We start from the raw sequence: 7629 nt of genomic DNA, 5'->3' as shown, positions 1-7629 counted from the left end.
TGGCTCTTTTCCCAACTTAACACAAGATTAGTCTCACGACATCTTTGAAGCACTTTTTTGAGATTTTGGAGACACGAATCAAATGAGGACCCAAAAACCGAGAAATCATCCATGAAGACTTCTAAATACTTCTCCACCATGTCCGAAAAAATTGACATCATACACCTTTGGAAAGTGGCAGGAGCATTGCACAATCCGAAAGGCATCCGTCGATAAGCAAATGTACCGAAAGGACATGTGAATGTGGTCTTTTCTTGATCCAATGGATCTAAGGCCACTTGATTGTACCCCGAGTAACCATCTAGGAAGCAATAGTATTGTTGCCCAGCCAATCTTTCCAAGATTTGGTCAATGAAAGGCAATGGAAAATGGTCCTTCCTAGTGGCAGAATTCAGCTTTCGGTAATCTATACAAACACGCCATGAAGTGGCGATGCGTTTCGAAATAAGATCACCCTTAGCATTTTCAACAACTGTGATTCCCGACTTTTTAGGAACCACTTGAGTTGGACTAACCCACTTGGAATCAGAGATAGGATAAATGATTCCCGCATCTAGAAGTTTCACAACCTCCTTCATGACCACTTCCTTCATATTTGGGTTCAATCTCCTTTGAGCATCCCTAAATGGCTTTTCATCATCTTCCATGTGTATGCGATGCATACAAATAGAAGGGTCAATGCCTTTTAAGTCAGCCACACTCCATCCAATGGCTTCTTTGTTAGCTTTAAGCACTTCCAAAAGATCATTCTCTTGGTCATTTTCAAGATTGGAAGCAATGATGACCGGAAGAGTCTCTTTTGGGCCTAAGAAGGCGTATTTCAGATTTGATGGAAGGGGCTTAAGCTCAAGAATAGGAGGAGAGATGAGAGATGGAACTGGTGGAGTACTAGAGAGTGAAGGAAGAGGTTCTTTCTTGCTTTTCCAAGGTGGGTAATCCAAAGTGGCCACAGAGTCCATTAAAGCATTCACCTCACTTATGGATCCTTTTGTGTCAAAACCACAACTTTCAAACATTTCGCAAAGGCACGCCTCAAGAGGGTCCTTAGATAAAATAGAGGGAAGAGTCTCCTCTATGTTTTCATCCAAGACATCTACTAGGAAACACTCGTCTTCATCTGTGGGATGTTGACTTGCATTGAATACATTAAGCTTAACCATCATGTTGCCAAAAGAGATGTCCATAATGCCGGATCTACAATTAATGGTGGCATTGGCAGTGGCAAGGAATGGCCTTCCTAGGATGACTGGAATGTGATTGGTGAGATTAGGGACTGGCTCAGTATCTAGTACCACAAAATCAACCGGGAAATAAAATTTATCAACCTTAATTAGAATATCCTCAACAATCCCCCTTGGTTTCTTAATTGATCTATCGGCTAGTTGGATTACTACCGATGTTGGCTTCAAGTCCCCTAACCCTAACTGCAAGTAAACAGAGTATGGAATGAGATTGATACTTGCACCTAAATCAAGGAGAGCTCTACGAACTTCTTGGTTTCCAATAACACAAGAAATAGTCGGAGCACCTGGATCCTTGAACTTAGGAGGAGTGTTAGAAAGAATGATGGAACTCACTTGTTCTGTTAAAAGCACTTTCTTAAGGTCCCTTCCCTTGCTCTTCCTCTTTTGTGTGCACAAGTCCTTCAAGAACTTTGCATATGGTGGAATTTGCCTAATTGCATCTAGAAGAGGAAGATTGATTTTCACTTGTTTAAACACTTCCATCATATCATGAATTTTTCCTTCTTGTCTCCCAAATGATGAAGTTTCTCTCAAAGCTTGAGGAAATGGAGCTTTTGGCTCATAAGGCTTCTCTAATTGGGGAGATGATGATGAAGATAATGGAATGTCCTTTTTGGAACCACTAGCATCCAAGGAAATTGGAATAGAATTTGGAATGGGATGGATGCAACCACTTGGTTGTGCCAATTCATTATCCTCCTTAGGTACCTCTACCTTATTATCCACTTTCCTACCACTCCTCAAGGTAGTAATTGCTTGAACTTGCTCATTTCCAGAAAATTCTGATGAAGGACTTGCTTGCGCCATAAATTGCCCTTTAGGATTGGTCTCAGTTTGACTAGGCAACTTACCTTTCTCTCTCATATTTAAAGAATTAGCTAATTGCCCAATTTGAGCTTCAAGCTTTGCAATTGATTGAGAGTGAGAATGAAACAGTTGATTATCTTTTTGAAGATTACCTAAAGCCTGCAAGACTTTGTCCTCAAAAGCTGAACTTTTAGGAGGCGCTTGATTTGGATTAGAGTAAGATTGAGAATTTGATGCTTGAGGATGAGAGTAGGACTGAGGATTTGATGCTTGAGGTTGAGAGTATTGATTCACATTCTGAGGATAGAATGAAGGACGGTAACCTTGAGAATTCTGATTTTGATTTTGGAGATGTGGGGGAACATACTTTGCTTGGTAACCTTGATTTTGAGGAGGGTTTGCACCGTCTCCTTGATTTCTCCATGCAAAGTTTGGATGATTTTTCCACCCCGGATTGTAAGTATTGGAATAAGGGTTGTTCCCTTGATGAATGAAAGCAGCATTTGCTTGTTCTTGAGACTCACTTGGTATAATTTGTCCAAGAGGGCAATTTGAAGTATGGTGAGTGTAACTAGAACAAGTTATGCACATTTCATTGGAATGGTGAGGATATGATTGAGTTGCCGGACCTTGATTCAAAAGGAATGTATCAAACCTTTGAGTAAGATTTTTGACCTCAGCGGCAATTTCCATGGAAGAGTCTATTTGATTTATAGCTTTCTTTCCTCCCATATGTGCTAGGTGACTACCCCTAGAAGATGAAGATCTATGCATTGAGTTTTCACTCATTTTTTCGAAAAGTTGCCAAATTTCATCTTCATTTCTTTCAATGTAGCTTCCGCCACAAGAAGCATCAACAATGCCCTTATTGGCATCGGATAAACTTGAAAAGAAACATTGAACTAATTGCCACTTAGGAATGTCATGATGTGGACACTTCCGTAGCAAGTCATTCAAACGTTCCCATGCTTCATGAAGGGGTTCTCCTTCTTGTTGTTTAAATTCACGAATGGAAGTTCTCATGGCATCAGTTCGACTTGCGGGGTAATACTTTTTTAAGAACTCTTGTTGCAATTGTGCCCAAGAGGTGATTGTATTTGGCCGCAAGTTGTTGAACCAATATTTAGCTTTATCCCGAAGAGTGAAAGGGAAAAGCTTCATTTTTAGGACTTCTTCCGGAACATCCGTGATTTTCACGGTGGAACAAACTTCCAAGAACTCATCTAAATGTTTATAAGGCTCTTCATTGCTCAACCCATAGAAAAGGGGGCACATGTTAATGGTGGAAGCCTTAATCTCATAATGATGAGCACGAAAATTTGGCAATTGAATGCAAGTAGGTGCATTATATTGATTTGGAGTGTAAAGATCCCTAAGGACCATTGGAGGATTGAGAGGATTGAGAGGAGGATATGGCATTTGACCTTGTTGATGATATGCCATTTGACCTTGTTGAGGGTATGCCATTTGAACATATTGTTGTTGTTGCTCACCAATTGGGGGAACAACATTTGGCCTTGGCATCCCTAGATTAGGTTGTTGCACCGCATGATTAACTGGTTGTGGCATTCCCAAGGGTGGATGCACACCTTGAGGATCCACAATATGAACTTGTGGTGGGTGGTGCACACCATTATGATCCACATGACCAAGATCTACAATGGGATCTTCAATTGGATCTTCCATTAAAGGTGATGGAAGATCAAAATTTAAAAGATTAAGATGACTATCCCTAGTACTACTTCTTAAACGCCGAAGAAAAATTTCGAGATTTTGATTTACAGGAGCAAGAGGACGATTAAGTGATCTACGACCATGCATGCACTAAAACAAGTCAACACACCAACATTTCAAAATTTCAACCTCCACATACGATGTTCCCAAACTCCTCAATAATATCAATGCACTTAAAACAAATAAATGCCTCCACACGGGCCGATGCCTTCTACAAGAAGGTATGCTTGGACTTAAAAATAAAACAATTCAATTTAAGCCTCCACTTGGGCTGTCCAAAGCATGCAAATTGGTATACAATTAAAGTACTAAAATTAAAGAGAACTTACAGATGGTCCTTAAGCAACTTCAAATTTTTTTTTAATTGCTTCTAAGTCCAGCGTTTGCTCCACTTTGCTTCAAGTACCTAATTGACAAATCAAATAAAAAAAAAATTAAAAATTAAAATGACTTAAAAGTAGACAATCAACAAAGAACTAATGTTTAATTCAATTCTTCAAAACCGTTAGATCCCCGGCAACGGCGCCAAAACTATGGTGCGACCGAGCGTGTGCACAAAATAATGCACAACACTTTAGGTTTAGAAATAATGTCAAGTGGGCACCATATTTTAAAATTTATAAAACCACTAAACACTTATACTATGGAGTATGAAGTGAGCAGGGATCGTCCCAAGAGATCTAAACAATTATAGGTTTTCCAGAATTGAATTCTACTTTAGTGCTTCTGTGATTGCCAAAAGGGTTTTGTTTGTGATTAAAACTAATTTTAAACTAAATGATTGCAATAAAGAAATATAGTTTAAGAGATTGGAAAGAGACTTAGGGTGTAGGATTCACCACTAAGCACATTCCCTAACTCACTCACTTTCAACTAATTGGGGAAATAATACTATGTAATCTATATGTGGCTAACAAGAGCAATGAAAAGTGTAAACCATCAATTTCAAGCATGAATCAACTACCTAATGACAATTAAACTAAGTGCAGTGCAATTCACCCATTCAAAGCATGATTTATCAATCCAAGTTACAAATTTAACACACATTAATCTAGAAGATAATGCAATTGTGACAAAAAGTATGGAATTCAAACATAAGTATGGATGGTCTACTTACCTAATAATTGAATTGCAATTAAATTAATTAAACTTAAATTAAACTAATTAAACATGAATTTAAAACTAATTAAACAACAAATTAATCTAAACATGTAGTACCATCCATCAAATGTAAGCATTTTTCATCAATTTGAAACACAATTACAACTAAGCAATACCATGCATAGCCATCACAAGAATCAATTAACAAAGAATTCGTGTGTAAAATTTGTTTATCAATCAACCGCACATAAGACAATATGAGGTTAATACAGATAATCAATTGGAAGAATTTAATTCATAATATTCAAGACTATACACTAATTACATAAATTAATCCCCAAAAAGTATGAAAAGAGAGAGAGAATAGGTTACATGCTTAGGGTTTATCCAACCCTAAGTAGAAGAATCAGCCACTCATGGTTGATGGAGTCGAAGACAGGACAATCCCCATCATCTGCTTCATCTTCTCTGAACTTTTCTTCCAAACCCTAGCCTGTTCTTCTTTTTCCCTTTCTTCGCGTCTTTTTCCAGAGAGAAAATACGATACTACGATACAGAAAAAAAATAAATAAAATAAAACTCTTTTTTTTTTCTTTTTTTTCTCTAATAATCTTTTACCTAAATAAAAACTAAAACTAACCCTAATCTAATGGCTCACTGGGCCTTAAGTAACAATCTCATTAAAGCCCAACAGTTCCCAAAATGAGCCCAAAAATTAAATAAAAACTGTAATGTTGCTAAGTCCTGGGGGATCGATCCCCCACCCTGGGGATCGATCCCCCCAGAGTTAACAAATTCCTTTAAGCCTTATTCAGCTCCATTTTTGCCCCGGGCTATTTGGTTTGCTTCTCCATCTTTGGGAACATCATCAAAGGCCCGAAATTGACCGCTTTGTACCATTGTCTGAAAATCTTTGCTTAACTCCAAAAAGGCTTAATTGGACCGTTCTTAGCTCATTTTAACTTTATTGCCCTGAAATACACATAAACATAAATTAGGACTAAAATATAAAATTAAGATAGATGCAAAGACTGAAATACCTTAGCTTAGGTGCTGAAATGTGCAACATTTAAGCACTTATCAACAGTAATCAAACATCAGATCCACATCCCTATCACGGATAACTAAATCCTCAAAATACAAATCCACCAAGTGGCACACACATCAAAATGCCAACAACCAAGGTCACAAGATAAATCTCTCAAAACCATGCTTGGCAACACCAAGCTAAATCAAAATTGCTCATTTTCTATCGATCCATAAACAACCACTGGAACTACGATTCCTCAAAACCATACCTAGTTATAACTAGGATGATAAACTCCACAACAAGCCATATCCAACAGCGATCCTCCAAAACTCCTCCTAAAAGTTAACCACATCCAGACCTCTAAAACGAAAACAAGTCTCTAAAAGACATTCTCAAAAGAGCATCGAGCTCACCTCACAATCAAACAAATCCTCAATGATATGGACACAAGTCCCTATAAAATGATCTCACACCAATTAACTCACTCCGAGCACCACAATTCTGTCAACAACCACAGCAAAAACTCCCCAAGGAAGACACAAAAGAAAGGGAACCACCAGTCCTAAAAAGGACAACACCACAACCCCATCTCTGAAATGAAAGACAACAAGGTCAAAGACTTCACCCCCTACATGGAAATAAGTCGACCAAAATCCATCAAATCCTCACCAAGGACTCAAAACAACAATGGTGATCCTCACAGACCAACCAACCAAGAACTGTGCACAACGCAACGAAAAGAAGAGACTCACTCCTTGTAAAGTCCTTAACATGAACCAAGAAAAGAGAAGAAACCCTATCCTCCTACAAGTGTTGATAAGACAAACATGAAAATCGAGCATCCTTCCCACCTTAGAGAAGTGGATAGGTCAAGATAGAACAAATATGACAACTCCTCTACAAGGAATCTCACAACGAAACCCTTACGGAAACCCACATACACACTACGTGCGACTGAGGAGAAACAAAAGGGAACACAAGCCTGGAAGTCATGCATGTGACAAGGAATGCAACTACCAGAAAGAAATCTACTCATATAGATAAAAATCAAAGGTACATGCAACACGTCTCCACGTAAGCACAAAAGCACGTCATTAAAGCGTAATAACAGTATGGCATCTCTAAGCATATAAGGAAGGCATGTTAATGCCACACAACAAGAAGGCAAATGTGGATACACCTCCATTTACTCATGCATCACAACATCATAAATCATACTACTAACATGGTAGTAAACGAAACTGCAAAAGACAAAATCATGCAACAGTGAACCATATGGACATCGTGTCCTAGAGTGTCTAAGCAAAAGGAAGGACCAGTCCTAGCCATAAACTGTCTCCAAAAACCAATACGACATTAACCTGTCTCAAAACAAATGTGAGCCCTTACCACAATGGTAAGACTCTAACAATCTAACTCAAAATCTAGAGGTGACACTACAAGTGACGCTAACAATGCAATGCTCTCTCTACCCGAAACATCAATCAATCGACTTGATCCCAAAAGCGTTATCACTCAAGGAGAACTCAAAAGAAAATGGCAACTATAGCCATGCCAACAACAACCAAATCAATCACCACGACTGATCCCCAAAACAAACACCATCGTCATCGATCAAAAGGACAATGCCTATCAAAAAAAAAATTGACATTGATTCCATCCGAACTGCACATGTAGCATGCCAGTACGGTAGCATGACAGTGCCATGCACCT

At 38.6% G+C, this 7629-nt stretch overlaps 1 non-coding gene across 1 annotated transcript; it reads left to right on the top strand.

The window, feature by feature from the left end:
* The first annotated feature begins 2970 nt into the window (after positions 1 to 2970).
* On the top strand, positions 2971 to 3077 carry LOC132297835 (small nucleolar RNA R71). The gene has a single exon (XR_009479425.1). It is a non-coding gene; the product is annotated as a small nucleolar RNA R71 (small nucleolar RNA).
* Positions 3078 to 7629: the final 4552 nt, after the last annotated feature.

Source organism: Cornus florida, unplaced genomic scaffold (assembly GCF_030987335.1).
Source record: "Cornus florida cultivar Cherokee Brave unplaced genomic scaffold, ASM3098733v1 CherokeeBrave_3.0.0_Hap2_Chr02, whole genome shotgun sequence".
In the NCBI taxonomy this organism is placed as follows: Eukaryota; Viridiplantae; Streptophyta; class Magnoliopsida; order Cornales; family Cornaceae; genus Cornus; species Cornus florida.
The sequence above is the reverse complement of the archived record's forward strand: the minus strand, read 5'-3'. Positions and strand labels throughout refer to the sequence as shown.